Below are 22231 nucleotides of genomic sequence, written 5' to 3'. Positions count from 1 at the left end.
AAGAAGAAAATATGCTGACTTAGTCAATCTATCAATAATAACTCAAATAACATCATGATTTGCCTTGGTCCTCGGTAGTCCAACTACGAAATCCATCGCAAGATGTTCCCACTTCCATTCTGGAATGTCCAATGGCTGTATCAATCCATTGGGCCTTTGATGTTCTACTTTGATTCTTTGGCATGTGTAACACTTACTTACCCATTCTATAATCTCCATCTTCATACTCGACCACCAAAAATTTTCTCTTAAATCTCTGTACATCTTCTTACTTCCGGGATGAATTGAATATCTGGAACTGTGAGCATCTCGAAGAATTTCATCTTTCAGTTCGGCCACGTTAGGTATCCATATTCTGGAAGAAAATCTTAATATCCCTTTTTTTTCCTTTTGATTCCTTTTCTCTTCTCATGTCAACTCATCTTGTTCATGGCTCATTACTTCTTCCTGACATCTTCTTATTTTTTCCAGTAATTCTGGTTGAAAAGACATTGCACACAACATATCTGTAGACATACTTGGAATATTGACTTCTATTTCAAGCTTCTCAAATTCCTTGATCAATTTCGCAGATAAAATGATCATGTTTAATCTTTCTCTTCTGCTTAGAGCTTCTTGATAAGTGGATTTTATATATACGTGGAGCGCTTCATTTTATTCTTAAGTTGGTGTTTTGGACTCAAGTTGTTGGTATTTTTTATGTGTTTTTGTGTTTGTGCATTTCAGGCATCAGTTAAATGAAGAAATAAGCTTTTCAAAATAATATGCTGAAAAGAGATCAGAATTGGAAGCCTAGGCCATTCTAAAGTTGTAGAGAATATAGAGAGCAAGCACATACTTTTTTGTTTCAGGTAGAGAGCGTGTATGCGAACGCGTTCTCAATCTCGTGTCTTTATTGAGGAAAAAGTTGAAGAAGAATTTTTGTTGCAATGGAAGAACCCGCAGCGAATCCGAAGGCTTTGATGGAATATTCTCAACTGAAGATCAATGACATTCAGTCTAGCATTGTCAGACCATCCATCACGGCTAATACTTTTGAAATGAAGTCTAGCACGATTCAATGGGTGCAGAATTCAATCCAGTTTGGGGGTTCTCCAACAGAATATCCCAATATGCACATTAGGGATTTCATTGAGATCTGCGACACCTTCAAGTTCAATGGTATTTCTGAAGATGCTGTGAAGCTGAGACTATTCCCATTATCTCTGAGGGACAAGGCTAAGAGCTGGTTATACTCTCTACCAGCTGGTCTGATTACTACTTGGGAAGATCCTGCTCAAAAGTTTCTCACTAAATTCTTCCCTATGGCAAAGATAACTGCAATCAGGAATGCTCTTACTCAATTTGCACAGTAATCAGGAGAATCTTTATAAGAAGCTTGGAAGCGCTACAATGAGATGCTTAGGAAGTATCCTCATCATGGAATACCTGATTGGATGATCATCAATTATTTTTATAATGGTTTGGGAGCACAGTCCAGACCCATGCTCGATGCAGCATCAGGTGGAGCCTTATGGGCTAAGAGCTACGATAAAGCTTATGATCTAATTAAACTGATGGCTGCTAATGAATATCAGTATCCAACACAGAAATTGCCACAGAGCAAGGTAGCAGGAATTCTTGAAGTGGATACAGTTACGGCTATCACTGCTCAACTAAAGGCGTTGTCTATGAAGATCGATTCGCTGGATAACTATGGAGTTCATTAGAGGACGAGTGTTTGTGAGCTTTGTGCAGGTTCGCATGTAACGGAGCAATGCACTATATCTAGTGAATCAGCTCAGTTTATGAGCAACTTTCAGAGATCGTAGCAACCAGTTCCAAACTCTTATCATCTTGACAACTGGAATCATCCCAACTTTAGCTGGAGCAAAAATTTGAATACGGTATAACAGCCTTATCAGAAGTTTGGATCCAATCAATTTAATCCTCCTGGTTTTCAGCAACAGTATGCACCAATACAACAACTCCAACTTCAACACTAACCGCATGGAAGTATCGGTCAATCTATTAATGAAAAATTTGAATTGGAGGAGTTGAGGCTTATGTGCAAAAACCAGGTTCTTATATGCAAAAGCCAGGCTGAGTCTATCAAGACTCTGGAGAATAAAATTGGGCAGATTGCCAATTCTGTGTTGAATCGACAACCTGGTACACTCCCTAGTGATATAGAAGCCAATCCAGGCAAGAGGGAAGTCAAAGAACAGGTGAACTCAATCACATTGAGGTCTGGAAAGGTCCCAAGCCCCAAATTTAGCAAGATGAAGATTCTGAAAATTCTGTCCAGAATGCAGGTGCGTATGCATCCTTACCAATTCCAGAAAATGAGATTGTAGCTAAAACAGTGGTGCTAAAGGATGCTGAGGTGAAAACAAGGAAGAAAGCTATTGTCAACACTCCTCCTGAGGGTAATACAGGGGAAAATAGTTCTATCCTCCAACTCCTTTTCCTAAAAGGTTGCAAAAGAAGTAGTTGGATAAGCAATTTGCTAAGTTTTTGGAAGTTTTCAAGAAACTTCACATCAACATACCTTTCGCTGAAGCTCTTGAATAGATGCCTAGCTATGCAAATTTATGAAAGGTATTCTCTCTCGAAAATTGAAGCTCGATGACTTAGAGACCATTGCTCTAATGGAGGAATGCAGTGTTGGGCTGTAACAGAAGTTGCCACCGAAGCTTAAAGATTCTGGAAGCTTCACTATTCCTTGCACCATCAGAAACTTGTCGTTCGACAAGTGTTTATGTGATTTGGGAGCTAACATAAATCTGATGCCTTTGTCTATCTTCAAGAAGCTTGGTCTACAAGATCCGAAGCCGACATATATGTCCTTGCAGTTGGCCGATCGTTCTATTACATATCCACGAGGCATTGTGGAGGATGTGTTGGTCGAGGTGGACAAACTTATCTTTCCTGCTGACTTTGTATTTCTTGATTTTGAGGAGGATAAGAAGATTCCCATTATCTTGGGGAGACCATTCTTAGCTACTGGCCGTGAAAGTGTTTGTCCTAAATCCAATCATGTATGATGAGTTAGGAAGAACTTTCTTGTATTCCTATTTGATTTCATTTGAATTAATAAAAGACTTGTTATGTTTTTATTATGGGTTTTATCTATTTAAAGTGTTTTAAATAAGATGTTCCATAGTTTAGAGTAAAGCTTCTAGAATTATAATGAGATTATAATAGGTAGATCTAGAAGATGATAACTCTAGACTTAAACAATTCCTGATCATAGGATAACTAATCGGATGTTAGTGGATCCACAAAGATTGGTACATACTATGCTTGCTCCCTTCAGGAGGATGTCTGTTCTCATAGGCATTTGTGTGGTGACACTATAGCTAGTATGTAGGTGCTTATTAGGGAATAAGTTCACTGAAAATGACTCGATAAGTTGAACAACTAATGGAGATTACTCACGTGTCAATAGTGGTTCACTGAGTGATAGTTGTACAAGTGTCCTTAGACTTGAGATCGTTAAAGTTATCTTGTATATAATGAATTGTGCTTTGGTTTAGTCCTTTGTCTCAAGGACATCCATTAGGTCTATTCTGGGCATAGGGATTTGTGTACAAAGATAGTTAACGTCAATAGAGGGTCTACCCCTTCCAGTATAGGTAGAGAATATCCTATATTATTCTTAGTATGCGAGTTCTGGAATCTCTGGCCAGAGTGTATGAAATTAGAATGAAGTTTCTAATTTGCATTAATATGAACTTTGCATTATGAATAAGAAATCATATGATTAAATTTGATAGGCCTGACACGAGATCCATGCTTTATATTTAATCAGGATATTGTAAGGGTAGAAGGAATTTATTGTACGGTAACTAATCACTGACAGGTTCTTGGTATTCTAAGCAGTGAATTCATATTATCCGGATAGTCGCGATATGTTGAAAAGCATCACTCACGATGTAGAATAAATATAATTAATCAGTTAATTATATTTAGTGAATTTTATTATTCATGTAAATAATTAATAAAAGTTTATTATTATTTATTTCTACTACCGGCATAATATTGAACCTACTGGGTCACACCATAAAAGAATATTTTCTTTGATGAAATAATGAGAGAGAGAATTATTTTCTAAATAGTTTAGAAAAAGAAATAATGATTAAAATAGTTTTAATTATTATTAGAGCATTTTATAAAGATAAAATGTAGGGGTTAATATATATATAAAGATATATTTTATAACCCTAGGAGAGCCCTATAAATATAATGAGATGGCTCATTCTAAAACACAATTTTGGTTTTGTAAAAACCCTAGCCTCCATCTTCTTCCTCCCTCTCTCTCCCAAAAACTCCATTTTTATAAAAGCTCGGTTTTATAAAAGGTTCAGCAAAGAGGATCATTCTTGATGGATACCGGTAGAGTGCTTCACACACTGAGGAGCAACTGCTAGCACTCCATTTTATAAAGCTTCGATTCACATGGTATGGTTACGATTCCTCAGTTTTTCCTTTTGATACATTTTTCTATATATGCGGTATATGGTTTTTATGGAATAAATGTTATTTCACGCTTCCGCTCATCCGTAAATTCCTTCATTGGTTGTAACGCGTTCCTGTAATGCGTTACAGACCATCTGTCTTTTTTAAATTTGATTTTTGGGAGTTTCGTAACTCCGTTTTTGGCGTGTAATATATCGTTGGATTCATTTTTCCGAGACGGGTCTAATGGAATGGTCAAATATTTTTTATATAAAAGTTTTGAACTGTTTATATTCCCGAAAGTGTTTTAAAGCATGTTTTAATTGTTTTAATTACTTTTAAATGCTATAATAAATCCATACATCATTATATCAATGTGTGACATGATATTACTTACATGTTTTCTAGTTTATTTATTTTTATATATGAGTATAATGCCTATGTTTACCATGCGATGATAGATTTAGGTGAACTTAAATCAATATAAGGCGTGCTCTAGAAAATCTAGAATAAGAATCATTTCTTACCTTAACAATAATATTATGAATACAATCATGAGATTCTTATATTTATGAAACACGTAATTAAATATGAATTTTCAATTTTGAGAGAAAGGATGATTCTGTCAAAAGCAGATTTCGATATGTAAGAAAGGGGTATAAAGTGACGCCTCTTGACAATGCTCCCCCCGATCTGGGAATCATCTGATTATCGATTATTGATTTGAAATATTTAATTTAAAAGGAAGAATCTCTTTATAATATGATTATGATTTTAACATAATATAATCCCTCTAAAATTAAATAATATCAAGTAGTAATTGGCCAATGACACAACGAGCTTGTGTCAGTCATAGCCTTCCAACATGGTAGAAAGTAGTTCTTATTTGTAAATCATTGTTGTTTCGTGTTACATCCGAGGGCTTTGATTTCGAAATAAGAAATACTTGTCTATTACATAGAGATGTGTACATTGAATTAGAATCTAAAGGTCATTACGTGCTGCAGTCGTGGGCCGTTGGAGACTGATTCAGTTGTACGAAATGTTGGGTTAGACTTGACTTAAAATTTTTGAGTCTGTCGTGCTACAGTCGTGATTCAATTATTCAAGAGGTTAAAGTTTTATTAGGGAATAACATAAGATGTAAATGAAAAGAGTCTGCCTATTGAACATCACATGACGTTTCGTGCTACAGCCGAGGTTGTGTGATGGAATGTAGGATCCCTATTCCCACTAGCATTATGAATGCTTATATTTTCACTTAAGGGGGTTGTATAAATTAGATAAACTAGTGGGAGCCACTTATGAATAAAGACCCGATTCGTATAGTATTTTGTAATGAAATTGAATATTTGCTAAGTGTTGTTATGTGTTCATCATTTACATATTTACTATATACGTTATGTCTTCTGCACTATCACTCCGGAGCATACTAGATGCTCATAAGTTGACTGGTCCTAATTTCGCTAACTGGCTTCGAAACTTGAGAATTGTTCTCAGGGTTGAGAAGCTGGAATATGTGCTTAACTCACCTAAGCCTACTGAACCTGCTAACGATGCACATAATGATGAACATATTGTGTATCGTAAGTGGATAGATGATGCAAATGTTGCTCAATGCATCATGCTAGCTTCCATGAACATTGAGCTACAGAAGCAGCATGAGCATATGGATGCTCACACTATCCTTATGCATCTACAAGAGTTGTATGATGTGGCAGGGAGGACAGCTCGATATGAGATATCGAAGGAGTTGTTCGGTTGTAGGATGTCTGAGGGAACATCTATGAATGACCATGTACTTAAGATGATCAATTTGATTGAACATCTTGGACAACTTGGTTTTACCATGGATGGGGAGCTGAGCCAAGACTTGGTCTTGCAATCACTTCCGGGTTCGTTTTCACAGTTTGTTGTGACCTTTCACATGAATAAGCTGGATGTCAGTCTGGCTGAACTCCATAACATGTTGAAGACTACGGAATCAAATTTTCCCCCTAAGAAGAGCTCTGTTCTTCTAATTGGTGAAGGTTCCAATCCTAAGAAAAGGAAGAAGAACCCTTCCAAGAAGAAGTAAGTGGGTGAGAAAAAGCCTGTTCCACCAAAAGCTGAAGACTCCAAGAGCAAAGCTGTTTGCTTCCACTGTAATAAGGTGGGGCACTGGAAGAGGAACTGTAAGGTTTACCTTGCAGAATTGAAGAAGAAGAAGGGTAGTGAGACTACTGCTTCTACTTCAGGTATGTTCATGATTGAAGTGAATATGTCATTAAATCAAATTTCTACTTGGGTATTAGATACCTCCTGTGGTTCTCACATTTGCAATTCGTTGCAGGGACTAAGGAGAAGTAGGACTCTTGAGGAAGAGGAGGTGATTCTATGGATGGGAAATGGAGCAAGAGTTGCTGCTGAAGCTGTAGGATCATTTCATTTACATATGCCTACAGGCAAGACTATTGTTTTAAATAATTATTATTTTGTTCCCTCGATTATGAGGAATATTATTTCTATTCCCATGTTAGACTTGGATAGATTTTTGTTTGTTATTCAGAATAATAAATGTTCAATTCTTAGAGATAACGTTCTTTATGGAAGTGGTATTTTAAATAATGGTTTGTATGTATATGACGTAGAGCATGATTTACTACAAACTGAACATACTAATAAAAGAAAAAGGGATGATGAAAATCTCACCTTTTTGTGGCACTGCAGACTTGGTCATATTAGTGAAAATAGACTGCGGACATTGCATAAGGAAGGGTTACTTGACCCCTTTGATTTTGAATCATATCCTACATGCGAGTCTTGTGTATTGGGTAAAATGACCAAATCTCTATTTAGTGGACATGGAGAGAAGGCTGCAGATTTGCTAGGATCGGTACACACAGATGTATGTGGACCAATGTCTACATAAGCCATGGGTGGATTTTCATACTTCATTACTTTCATAGATGATCGATCTAGATTCGGATATGTGTATTTGATGAAACACAAGTCTGAAGCCTTTGAAAAGTTCAAAGAATATAAGCATGAAATGGAGAAACAAACCAAACATAGTATTATAACTCTTCGATCAGATCGAGGTGGTGAATACTTGAATGGAGAGTTTCTAGATTATCTCAAAGAAAATGGTATAGTCTCTCAGTGGACTCCTCCATATACTCCACAGTTGAATGGGATATCTGAAAGGAGAAATCGAACTTTGTTAGACATGGTTCAGTCTATGATGAGCTATGCGGATCTTTCAGTATTCTGTGGGGTTATGCATTGGAAACCTCAGCATATTTACTGAATAAGGTGCCTTCCAAATCTGTTCCTCAAACTCCATATGAGATATGGAAAGAAAGGAAACCAAGTCTTAAACATGTTAAGATTTGGGGATGTCCAGCTTATGTCAAGAAAGTTGACCCAGATAAGCTGGAATCTCGATCCGTAAAATGTAGTTTTGTGGGATATCCTAAAGAGACTTTAGGGTATTACTTTTACACTGATCATAGGGTGTTTGTCTCCAGATATGCTACCTTCTTGGAAAAGCAGTTTATCCTTGAAGGAAAAAGTGGGAGCAAAATTGAACTTGATGAAGTTCAAGAAGCACAAACTACTACGAATCAAGTGGAAACACCTGTTCCGACTGAACAACCTTCTGTGGAACAGCCCATTCGTAGGTCAGGAAGAGTGTCTCACCAAACTGAGAGGTATTATGGCCTTGTCATTGAGAATGACAATGAGTTATCAATCATTGATGATGACAACCCTATGACCTATAATGAGACTATGAGTAGTGTTGACTCAGAGAAATGGCAAAGTGCCATGAAATCCAAAATGGAATCTATGTATACCAACCAAGTATGGACTTTGGTTGAAGCACCTGAGGGTGTGAAGCCTATTGAGTGCAAATGGGTATACAAAAGAAAGATTTGAGAAGATGGCCAGGTGGAGACCTATAAGGCCAGGCTCATGGAAAAAGGATTCAGACAAAGGCAAGGGATTGACTTTGATGAAACTTTTTCGCCTGTAGCCCTGTTAAAATCAATTCGGATTTTGCTTGTGATTGCTGCTTACTACGACTATGAGATCTGGCAAATGGACGTGAAAATGGCCTTCCTCAATGGGAAACTTGAAGAGGAAGTGTATATGACACAGCCAGAGGGTTTTCTTTCCAAGGGAAATGAACACCTAGTGTGTAAGCTGCTGCGAACCATATATGGTTTAAAGCAAGCTTCTCGTAGATGGAACATCCGTTTTGATGAGATAATCAAAGAGTTTGGTTTTATCAAAAACATAGATGAACCATGTGTCTACAAGAAGGTTAGTAGGAGCGCGGTAACATTTCTTGTATTGTATGTGGATGACATACTTCTTATAGGAAATGATATACCAATGTTGTAATCAGTCAAAGTGTGGTTATCGAAGAACTTCACCATGAAGGACTTGGGAGAAGCATCCTACATTCTCGGTATGAAGATCTATATAGATAGATCTAGAAGAATGATAGGTCTTACCCAGGGTACATACATCCAGAAAGTGCTTAAAAGGTTTAGCATGAAAAACTCCAAAAGAGGTCTCATACCGATGAGCCGTGGAGTGTCCCTTTCCGAAAAGATGTCTCCTAAGACACCTGAGGAAAGAGAGCGTATGAGTAAGATTCCTTATGCTTCAGTAATAGGATCTATCATGTACGCGATGTTATATACTAGGCCTGATGTTGCTTATTCAGTTAGTGTGACGGGCAGATATCAGTCCGATCCAGGTGAGGACCACTGGAAAGCAGTGAAGAACATCCTTAAGTACTTGTGAAGGACTAAGGATATTTTTCTTGTTTTTGATGGTGGATCTGAGTTGAAAATAGAGGGTTATACTGACTCTAGTTTTCAATCAAAAAGTGATGATAGCAAATCCATGTCAGGGTACGTGTTTACTCTGAATGGTTGTGCGATTAGTTGGAAGAGTTCCAAACAGTCTACAACGGCTGACTCCACAGCGGAAACAGAGTATATAGCTGCAAGTGAGGCTGCAAAAGAAGCTGTTTGGATGAGGAAATTTTTTTCTGAGTTGGGAGTTGTTCCTAGCATTGAGGAGCCTATTGTGTTGTATTGTGATAACAACGCAGCAATAGCACAAGCCAAGGAACCTAGGTCTCATAAAAATTCCAAACATGTTTTGCGACGCTTTTATTTGATTAGGGAAATCATTGAAAGAGGAGATGTCAAGATTGAGAGAGTTGACACACATAACAACGTAACAGACCCACTCACAAAGTCATTATCTCAGATTCACTTTGATCGTCATAAAGAGAAGATGGGTGTTAGTTACCAGGGTGATTGGATTTAGTTCAAGTGGGAGATTGAAAGTGTTTGTCCTAAATCCAATCATGTATGATGAGTTAGGAAGAACTTTCTTGTATTCCTATTTGATTTCATTTGAATTAATAAAAAGACTTGTTATGTTTTTATTATGGGCTTTGTCTATTTAAAGTGTTTTAAATAAGATGTTCCATAGTTTAGAGTAAAGCTTCTAGAATTATAATGAGATTATAATAGTGAGATTTAGAAGATGATAACTCTAGACTTAAACAGTTCCTGATCATAGGATAACTAATCGGATGTTAGTGGATCTGCAAAGATTGGTACATACTATGATTGCTCCCTTCAGGAGGATCTCTGTTCTCATAGGCATTTGTATGGTGACACTATAACTAGTATGTAGGTGCTTTTTAGGGAATAAGTTCACTGAACATGACTCGATAAGTTGAACAACTAATGGAGACTACTCACGTGTCAATAGTGGTTCACTGAGTGATAGTTGTACAAGTGTCCTTAGACTTGAGATCGTTAAAGTTATCTTGTATATAATAAACTGTGCTTTGGTTTAGTCCTTTATCTCAAGGACATCCATTAGGTCTATGTTATTCTTAGTATGCGAGTTCTGGAATCTCTGGCCAGAATGTATGAAATTAGAAAGGAGTTTCTAATTTGCATTAATATGAACTTTGCATTATGAATAAGAAATCATATGATTAAATTTGATAGGCCTGATCCATGCCTTGTATTTAATCGGAATATTGTAAGGGTAGAAGGAAATTCATTGTACGGTAACTAGTCACTGACATGTTCTTGGTATTCTAAGCAGTGAATTCATATTATCCGGATAGTCGCGATATGTTGAGAAGCATCACTCACGATGTAGAATAAATATAATTAATCAGTTAATTATATTTATTGAATTTTATTATTCATGTAAATAATTAATAAAATTTTATTATTATTTATTTCTACTACCTGCATAATATTGAACCTACAGGATCACACCATAAAAGAATATTTTCTTTGATGAAATAATGAGAGAGAGAATTATTTTCTAAATAGTTTATAAAAAGAAATAATGATTAAAATAGTTTTAATTATTATTAGAGTATTTTATAAAGATAAAATATGGGGGTTAATATATATATTAAGATATATTTTATAACCCTAGGAGAGCCCTATAAATAGAATGTGATGGCTCATTCTAAAACATAATTTTGGTTTTGTGAAAACCCTAGCCTCCATCTTCTTCCTCCCCCTCTCTCTCCCAAAAACTCCATTTTTATAAAAGCTCGGTTTTATAAAAGGTTCATCGAAGAGGATCGTTCTTGGTGGATACCGGTAGAGTGCTTCACACACTGAGGAGCAACTGCTAGCACTCCATTTTATAAAGCTTCGATTCACAAGGTATGGTTACGATTCCTCAGTTTTTCCTTTTTATACATTTTTCTATATGTGCGGTATATGGTTTTTACGGAATAAATGTTATTTCACGCTTCCGCTCATCCGTAAATACCTTCAGGTCGAACTATGATCGATGTGCAAAAATGGGAGCTTACGATGAAGGTTCACGATCAAAAGGTCACTTTTAATGTGTTCAGGGCAATAAATTTACCCACGGCTAAAGAGGAGTGCTTTAAAGTAGAGTGGGTCGATTCTGTCATGAATTCAGAGCCTGAACAGTTGCCAAAGTCCGATACCTTAGAAAAATCCTTAATAGGGGAATCATTTATTGAAGATGAAGAAGGAGCAGAGCAAATGAGGTTTTGAATGCACCTCCGTAGAAGAGGAAGTTGGATATGCCATTCAATTCTCTTGGGTTAGTTTAGCTGAAAATTTCTCAGGAGCATTTTGAAACATCTATTGAAGAAGCTCCCACACTTGAACTCAACCAACTGCCAGGTCACTTGAGTTATTCATTCTTAGGTGCACCCCATGATAAGGGGTTGGAATATATTTTTGATGATGTAGAGAGTGAATGGACGGATCTTCCTGTGCCTACAGAGGGTTCTTCTCATGTGCAGCAGGTAGTTGATAGGACTGGTGTTGGTGATGAGCAGTACTGGTGAGTGACTAGGCGTATGGAGGCCATGCACGACATTTATCGTCATTTTGCTGCAGATTTGACACAGGTTTTGGGCACTATTTTCCGATCCACTGGTGTCGAGGTTGATGGGCCACATGATCCTCCACCCGAAAGGGTGATCTTTCCGATGACTAGGTATGCCTGAAAACCTTATTATTACCTTCAATGAGGGCATTGAAAATTTAAAGATTGGGGGTGATAATGTAAGGATTAGTTTGTGTGTGTCCATATAGTTCATATAGATTCATGTTGCATATAGTTGTGTTGCATTCATATTTTTGCATGATTTTTCATATAGGTCATATACATATTTGTTTTGTTTTTGTTATGTGAGTTCATATAGTTGCATTTGCATGCATATTTAGCATAATCTCTTAAGATGAACTATGCTATTTGATAAGTTGATGTTGATTTGAGTGTGGTGATGACGAATAGAGGGATGTTTAAGTCTTAAAAAAATTGATTTGCATGCCAGAAGAATTTTTTTCATAAAGTATTATAGGATTCTTTTGATCTAGATCATAATTATGCTTGTTTATTACTTAAGATTTAATCACTGGTTTATATTTAGAATTTTTTCTATTCTCGTAATGATAAAAGAACACTGAAATTTTAAACTAGGGAAAAGCTTGGATTTCATTGCTAGTTGTTGTAAGGCTAGGCATCAAATGGCTAGTAGCCGGCTCATATTTATATGAGTAGTCTAGGGTTGAATAAGATGGAGCGAAACACACTCATTCCGAAATTGTTGAAAAAAAAGAAAAAAGGAAAGAAAAGAAAAGAAAAAAGTATGTGTTTATGCATAATTGATCAAGAGTGAGCTCTTTAACACTCGAGTTATTAAGTTCTTAGGGGACTTTGTGCCTAGTGAACTAAGGCTTTTATAGTCTGGGATCCGCTAACCTAACACTAGTTACATGGGTATTATCGTATAAGTCTTTTGGGACCTCATTCATTGCACGATCAAATAAGTATGTGTGTCATGTGTTCAATAATAGCGTGAATCCTTGTATAACTCTAGTATAATGAAGGTGTTATGAGTCATTATGCGTTTATCATCTATTCTGTTTATAAACTTGTGATTGTTTTGATGAAAGATAAGTTATGGTTATTGATCTAGTATCGAGAGTATATATGTTAAGCATCCATACACGCACGTTTCTGGTTTGTGAGTTGGTTGTTGGATTTATTCGAGCTTTGTTTTGAGTCATTGCATTCTTAGAGGCATTGGCTTATTCATTTGGTTATGGTTATTCTGAGGGGATCGATTGCATTATCATTTAGTTGCATTCACGTAGTTGCATTCATGCATTAGGTTTATTTTGTAGTTTTGAGTCTGTTTATGCTTGAGGACAAGCATCAATTCAAGTTTGGGGGTGTGATAAGTGGATTTTACATCTACTTGGAATGCTTTATTTCAGGCTTAAGTTGGTGTTTTGGACTCAAGTTGTTGATATTTTTTATGTGTTTTTGTGTTTGTGCATTTCAGGCATTAGTTAATTGAAGAAAGAATCTTTTCAAAGAAATATGCTGAAAAGAGACAAGAATTGGAATCCTAGGCCATTATAAAGTTGTATAGAATCTCGTTAGCTTCACGTGGGCAGTTGAATCGCCTAATTCTGACGAGCAGAACTCAAGATACGGCCAAAAGAAGAATTGTCAGAATTTTTCCAGAATATCAGCGCGGCCGCGCTAGAACCAGCGCGCCTGCGCCGCTAAAAACACTATTCCCGCGCGACCGCGCCCGAAAACAGCGTGCCCGCACCCTGTTTATGCACCAGAATCCCGATTTTAGTCGAAATTGAAGATTTTGAGACTCCTGGTCATCCTGGAGCCTATATATATCAATAAAAATACGTATTCAACAATAAGGAGGCCTGGGAGAGCAATAAAAAGACCTAGAGAGCATGAGACGGCTATGGAGAAGAAGACTTTTGTCTTTTTTTTATTTAGGTGATACTTGGATGCTTGTTTTCGATTTGTCTTTGAACCCTAGTACTCCTATATTGTTTATTATCATGCTTTCATTGGAACCCTTGGTGATGATGAGTTCGATTATGAACGAATCGTTATCGTGGGGTTCTAGCGGATTTATTTATGGATTTCTTTAGTTAAATTGTTTCGATACCTTAGTGTGTGGTGATTGTATGATAACCTAGTATTGGTTGTGCTTATTCGTCTTATGTGCGTAGATAACATATAAGATAGCGTGTTAATCTCTATTGAAGCGACAGTGAATATAGAGGTTTAGAACTTGCCATGCTAGCATAGGTTCATGTGTTATTGTTATGCATGAATCGTAGGTAATTTTAAACATCTTACGTGTCCTATGTAATCACGATAGATAACTTGCACATTAAACCGTTATATTTTCAATTCTTATAGACATTTAAGGACTAAGCATAATTGGTGTCTATTCAACTTCTATCTCTTTTGTGGATGCTTGGTAGCAGGGTATTCGTACAACGAAAGTTGGCATTTACTAGTTTCGTGTTATCTGATTAGTGTCCATTATATGCTAAGGTTAAGAACAAAAAGGCTATTGAATGAAGTATTTAATGAAGTTAGGATCCTATGTTTGTCATATATATTAATTCAACCATTCTTGTACTCTTAATTATAATTGTTAGTATAATTCTTAGTTATAAACAATCTCAACTTGTTATTTGTCTTAGCATTGGATAATAACCATATCATTGTTGCATAGGTGCATATTCTTAAATTAACCAAAGAGTCTCTGTGGGAACAAATTTGATCTAAATCTTATACTACTTGCGAACGCGTATACTTGCGTGTATTATTAGCGCGTGTTAACGTCCTAACACACCTGCCACCATATTTGCTTTCCCTAAATGATAGTTAATGGTACAATCATAATCCTTGATCAATTCTAGCCACCTTCTTTGCATCATGTTTAACTCCTTCTGGGTGAAGATATACTTCAAACTCTTGTGGTCCTTGTAAATTTTACACTTCTCTCCATAATGGTAATGCCTCCATATCTTCAGTGCAAAAACTATAGCTTCTAATTCAAGATCATGGGTTGGATACTTCTCTTCATGTGATTCCAGTTTTCTTGAAGCATAGGCTATCACCTTGACATGCTGTATCAAAACACAACTCAATCCTTTATACGACGCATCACTGTAGATCACAAAGTTTCCTTGATCATCTGGTAAGACTAGCACTGGACAAGATATTCTCTTCACACTTCTCATTCCATTCAAATTTTTGGTTCTTTTTGGTGAGCTTTGTCAATGGCATAACTATCTTCACAAAATCTTGCACAAATCTTCTGTAGTAACCTACCAATACCATGAAACTTCTTACTTATTTTGGTGTTTTTGGTCTCTCCCGATTATAGCTTCAATTTTTGACGAATCCACTTCCACTCCTTATTCACACTTTAAAAACTTTGCGTATAATTTCTCCTGTCACAATATCTCCAGATCTATTCTCAAATGCTCTGTATGCTTTTCTTCCGTCTTGGAATAGATTAAGATGTCATCTATGAACACAATCACAAATTTATCCAAATATTTCTTGAATACTCGATTCATTAGATCCATGAAAGCTGCTGGTGCATTTTTTAATCCAAATTCCATTACCAAAAATTCATAATGTCCATATCTGGTTCTAAATGCTGTCTTCGGAATGTCCTTTGGCTAAATATTCAATTGATGGTATCCAGATCTTAAATCAATCTTAGAAACCCATACAGTGCCTTTCAGTTGGTCAAAAAAATCATTTGTCATTGGCGACGGATACTTGTTCTTAATGTTCAGCTTATTCAATTCTAGATAATCAATACATAGTCGCATACTCCCATCTTTCTTCTTACATAACATAACTGATGCACCCCACGGGGATACACTTGGTCTTATAACTCCTTTCTCCAACAGATCTTGTAGCTGAGTTGCCAACTCTTTCATCTCCACTGGTGCCATTCGATACGGAGCTTTAGATACTAATTTTATTCCGGGTGCTAGATCAATTGCAAACTCAATCTCTCTGTCGGGAGGTAACCCTGGAAGATCATCCGGAAAGACATCTGGAAACTCATTGACGATTGGAATTGCTTCTTGTGATGGGACTTTTTTGCTGGTGTCTATCAAATGGGCCAAATACGCCTCACAATTATGACGCAATAACTTCTTCTCTTGAACTATCATTAAGAACTTCTTTTCCCACTTACTCCCTCGAAATATCACCTTCCTCTTACTATCCAATGTCTGAAGTCTCACTTTTATATCCTTACAATCAATCTAAGCATTTGTTTCTGACAACCAATCCATTCCTAAGATAACATCAAATTCTCCCAACTTCAAAGGTATTAAGTTGGCAGAAAAATGATGTCACGCTATCTCAATGTCACACCTTGGACACATTTGGTCAACGGGAACTTGGTTCTTATTAGCTAGTTTTATCATTAATGCTTGTTCTAACAATTCAACTTCACAATACAGTTTATCGACAAAATCTTTAGAAATAAATGACTGTGTAGCTCCAGAATCAACTAAAACTTTACCGTCTACGGAGTTTACTGGAAGCGTACCTGCAACCACGTCGGAACTCTGAACAGCATCCTTCATAGTCATATTGAACGTCCTGGCCTTTGGCTGGTTCTTTGCTGGTGGTCCTTTAATCCTTGCCACATTAGCTACTGGATCTGTTGCCTGATAGTCCCTGGAAATATGCCCCATCTTTCCATATTTAAAACACACAGTCCCCGATTTCTGAACCGGGGTTTCACTCCGACACTCATTAGCATAGTGTCCCTTCTAATTACACTTAAGACACAACACATTAGCCTTACATATCCCAAAGTGCCTTCTACCACAAAACTTGCAATCTGACATTGGTGGACGATTGGACCTCTGCTGATTTAAATTCTGAAAACGGCCGCCTTGTCCTCCATATCTTGATTGTGGTTTTCTGAATCCCACACTCTTATTATCCTGAAACTCTGGCCTTTTGTTGAAACGGACCTGGGAATTACCTTGCTGCTGACCTCCTCCTGAGGTTTCTATTTTCCTTTTCTTCCTGTCCCTTTCTCTCTGAGACGTGTCGCTGCTACTTTCAATCACCATTGCTTTCTGAACCACTGTAACATAAGAAGTCAACTCAAACATGGACATTCTATTCTGAATCCAAAATTTTAACCCTTGTTCAAACCTTCTTGCTCTCTTTTCATTTGTATCAACTTGATCTGGCACAAATCTCGCCAATTCAGTAAACTTGGCCTCATATTCTGTGACAATAAGATCACCCTGTGTCAGACTCAAGAACTTGATCTCCATTTGATTCTTCATATACCTCGGGAAATACTTTTCCAAAAATAGCTCTGTAAAACTTTCCCAAGTCATAAACTCACCTTCTTCCAATGCTCGTTTGGATTCCCACCAATAGTTTGCTTCACCCTTCAGGAGGTAACTGGCAAATTTGGTCTTCTGTTCGACTCCTGCTCCGACTAAGTCAAAAGCTTTCTCAATTTCTTTAAGCCATGCGTTGGCTTCCATGGGGTCAGCACTACCCTTATAATCAGGTGGATTCACAGCTTGAAAATTCTTAAATGTCACCGCAGGTGGAGCTGTTGGTTGCTGATGTTGTTGTTGTTGTTGTTGCTGCTGCGTAACATGCAACACCTGTTATTGCATCAGTCCCAACATCTGGACAATTGCTGGATCTATACGACTTTCATTACGATCCTCTCCTAAATTACTCCTCTTTGGTGCCATTATTCTGGTAAGAAAACAAGCAACTTATATAATAATCTGTCAAGCATGGTGTCAAATATGTAGCAATCTCTTAGCATGTCAAAATTCTCACAAATTAGCTCCTTTACAAAATATCATAAACTTGCTAATATATTAACATATGCGACATGATTATCACAGAATCCTGCTTACTATTTCAAATAATAATAACACAAAGAAAAATAACAAGGAATTATCAAAATCTTCCAACTCTTGCTCAACAATCTCAAATAAACCAACAAATGTTGGATAGTGTTACCACACAACCTTCCAACTTCTTTCATCACTTCTTACTATTCTCTGGAACCAATAAAATAGCAAAGCAATGACACAAAAGCCTAAGGCTAAACACATAATAAGTATTAGCGAAAGAAATGCTCAGCAAGCAGTATATAGCTTCTGATTAAAACAACAACAATATATCTGAAGAATAAACCCAACAACAGTACCTGAGAAATATCAAAAGCTAATATGAGCTTTAATGATAAACAATACTTTTATATATATTTATATTTTTGGATTGGAATCCTCGAACGACGGTGTGTTGCCGCCGTTGATCAGCCACGGAGCAACATCGGTATGCCGAAGCATATCCAACTAAACAAAGGGTACCCAAGGCATACATTGGCCTAGCAAGGTATTATATCCAAGTATAATACATAGCTCACACTGGACCACCGCCACGGCCTCTTACGCAACCATCCAATCCATAAAAATATTTTTAATTAAAGGAGCCGAATCAAACGATATCCTTAACAATATAACTCCCCATTTTACATGGTCCGGAGTCATCTCAACAACTAATAGCGAAATAACTAGAAAAATTAGTTATTCGCTAATCTCATCTCAAAGTTCCATTGTATAGAGTAATTGTAATGATATTTAAAATGTTTAACAATTTTGAACTTAGAATATCGAAGATATACTTGCATGATTATAATTAAACAATCTAATATATAAATTGAAAAACTATTCTGAAATTAGAGTAGTATAAAAACTTTCATAAAAGAGTTCAAAATAAACATCACTTGAACGATAAGTGAAGATAGGAATACTTGCAATTATACCACAAGAAAGTTCAGGAATACTTGCCTGGTATATTCGATAACTTTTCACTATAACCTTGGCTTATAACTGATGGCTACCAACTCCGTCTAACACTTGACTGCGCTCCTTGCTACTCGATTCTATAAACAAAAGGACTAACTCAATTAATAGATCCAAATTCAATCGATGTAACTATACGTCTTGACGTCTACCCGATCGTTTGTAACTAATCATGACATTTTAAAACTACAAACAGATAGCATGCGTATCATATAGCACGTAATCATGTCAAAAATAGAATTGAAACAATAATTGACTCAAAATGACTCGCAAATCAAGCGACCTTTCGATACAAAAGAATTTAGGTCTCAAAAGTATTTTTATTGGAAACGAAATACTTCCCTGGGTCTAGACGTGTCTGTTTCGTATTAAATGGACGAACTGCTTATTTATTACGAATAAAAGAAGAATAAATAAATTAATAATAATAATAATAATTGATTATTAAATACTTAAATATAATTTTTAAAATCAAAAAATATTTTTTTAGGAATTATTTGAATTATTATAAATAATAATACTTTATTTAACTATTTTTAAATAAAAATAATTGATTAAATAAATTAATCTATTAATAAAATTCATAAATAATTACTTAAAATAAATTATAAATAATTAAATCAAATTTTTGATTTTTGAAAATAGTAAAAGAAAATGATTTGGTTTGAAATTTTTAATAATTATTTAAATGAATTTTAGAATTTAAAATATTAACTAAATAATTTTTGGAATTTAAAAGAAATGATTTTTAAAAACAGAAATTGAATTTTAAATTATTTTTTAAACAATATTCTGGGAAACATGAATCAATTGTAAACGATCCCTGGAATATATTCAAATCATCAAAATCAATCAACAATCATCAAAAATCAAAAAACAAATTTCAAACTCAAGAACATAAAAATTCTATTTTACTAAATACTTAACCTCAGATCGTGATTTTGGTATCAAAATGAAGGCCTTGAAACAAGCTTTAATTTGGTTACAAGAGCATCAAGAACAACAGATCCCTATAGTTCCCAAAATCATTGATTCTTTGTTCAAGAACGAATTATACTCCCAAAAGCTTTGATTTTCTATTTTCTTATTTTTCTGAATTTTCTATTAAAAAATGAATAAAAATGAATTTTGCAGCTATTTATATTTTTAGAAAAATAAATAACCCAAAATCAATTAAGGGTGTTTTTATCCCTTAATTAAAATAATTAATCCCAAAAATAATAATTATGGGGAATAATTTTTAAATCAAATATATATATATAATTTATGTCAAAATTCCCTAAAAATTATGAATAATTCAAAAATGCAAAAATAATGGACATTTAAAATATGCATAATTTTATAAAATGAAAATATGAATTTTGTGGGTTTTGACGTCCTGTTGGGGTCCCGGTCCGTTGATTTTTTAGAAATCGAAACAATTCCTAAATTAACAGGAAAAACTCTGAAAACACATAAAATTCATGCAAACGTACATAAAACAAGATAAAACAAGTACCTCGATAAAGACGCTAATAAACAAGCATCCAAATTGTGGATCGATTCATATAAATACATTTTAAAACATATAACAATTAATTGAAAAATTGTCTGGTCCTTGCGGAGCCACATATAACAACTATAACATGTCATAACATAGAAATAATCATTTTAAACTCATGTAAACACATAATATTTATTTATTTATCACAAAATATTCACATAATTGTCCCAGATATTACACCCCCCCACAGTTCATTAAAGGCCTAACATCCTCTGATTACCGACTTCTCCCCGACCCAATGGATAATGATTTCTTCTTCCATACAATGCTTTGTAGCCATTCCAATGATCGCATGATAACTCGTTATTATCGATAATTTAATTAACGTCAACTGGTCACTTCGTCTTCCTTTAAAATCTATAACATGGACTATAGCGCATCTTCTAGTATTTGGAATGGTCCCTCAACTTATTCGTTCCCCTCCATCACTCTTACTAGTGCTAGAGTTTTGTTCTTTAATGTTTGCTCATTTCAGTGTATCATATATGTTGATTGTTTTATTATAAGAAGATCTGGTTGTATTTTTACATTCTCGTATCCTGTTATACGCTTAGCATCAGATTTAACATTTCTTCATGTAGTCATATAAGACACATCGTGGTCCCTTTTTCATCTCGAAGGAAGCACCATTTCATACGCAATTCATTAATAAGTTTTAGAATCTTAGAATGCTCATCTTCCGCAATTTGTCGGACTTCTTTAATCCCTTTCAGTATGATATTTCTAGTACTATGATACCTTCAAAGTCGTATTCATAACTCTGGCTAGCGCCTTAGACGTATCCACATTTATTGGGAGCTTTTACCAGTGGCCTTTAAAGGGTGTGTACAATCTTCCTTGCCTTTTATAAGCTCTAAAAATGACATCCTTCATCTTTCCACTTTGTCCTTCGTAAGGGATATCAACGGTATTTTCCGTATGCTTGCATGATAAGCGTAACTACGCAAAATTTCTATCGACGATAGGCTATTCTCCCAACTGCCTTAATCTAAGGCATGATGCTTGACATATATTTAAGTGTTTTGACCGTTCACTCGTTCTACTTGTTGATCTGCAAACTCTATGTGGTGCCTCTTCTATTTCTTTTTCACAAAATGGAAGTAATCTAGTTATAAATTTAAGTCTTGGGTTCTTTCCTGGCACAATTGCTACGGGATCTCTTTGTCACCAATTATCTATTCCATGTTCGAAAAAATTTGTCGAGTGGAGATCTATAATTTGCATAATAAAATAAGCGGTTTTATTTACACTATAACTCATAATATAACACCCCCAACTTCGGGGTCAGAGGATTTGGTCATCACTATAAAATATCAATCCAAAATAACCTGTTTAACCAATAAATAAATGCCAGCGGAAGATATTTATCATTTATGACCCCAAACTAATCCAAAATCTTTTAAGGTTACAATTCTAGAAACAAGAAATCCAAATTCCACAAATAAATTTTTCACTTTCTTTTTCTTTTAAAATTCTTTTCAACAAATTCCAATTCAATACTAACCCACTAGTATAACTTCGAAAAGAAGTATACTAGTCCCAACTATAAAATAACACAATTATAATATAATATAATATAAACAACTTCTCATAATAGAACTTACACTAGCCCGCAAACCCTGGACCAACCACCTTCCAAGAGCTTCTTCTTTGCTTCCTCGAATCACGCAGCTAAACAACGCAAGCTAATCCTCACTGGAGGTTAAATTTAAAAATAGCCAAGTATAAGCGGAAGAAATGCTCAACAAGTTCATTATAGCATATATGTGGTCGTTTTCATATAAAAACGACATCTGTATTAGAGCAGAACATTTAAAATCATAATTGCTGAAACAAAAAATTTATTAAAGAATCGGATAATTGTTTCTCACTGTATTCAAAAATCTTTTTGATATTTTCGAGCAAAATGCTTCAGCAATACTTTTAATGTTGACGAGAATAAAAATTATAAAACCGTGTTTACGGAAATATCGTAAACAAAAATAACAAGAAGCAATGA

The 22231-nt window shown here is 35.5% G+C and overlaps 1 non-coding gene across 1 annotated transcript; it reads right to left on the bottom strand.

Moving 5' to 3' along the window:
- Nucleotides 1–1319: 1319 nt before the first annotated feature.
- LOC141699482 (small nucleolar RNA R71) lies at nt 1320–1426 on the bottom strand. The gene has a single exon (XR_012565943.1). It is a non-coding gene; the product is annotated as a small nucleolar RNA R71 (small nucleolar RNA).
- Nucleotides 1427–22231: the final 20805 nt, after the last annotated feature.

This window comes from Apium graveolens, chromosome 11, assembly GCF_009905375.1.
Source record: "Apium graveolens cultivar Ventura chromosome 11, ASM990537v1, whole genome shotgun sequence".
NCBI classification, from domain to species: Eukaryota; Viridiplantae; Streptophyta; class Magnoliopsida; order Apiales; family Apiaceae; genus Apium; species Apium graveolens.
This window is presented reverse-complemented; position numbering and strand designations above follow the sequence as displayed.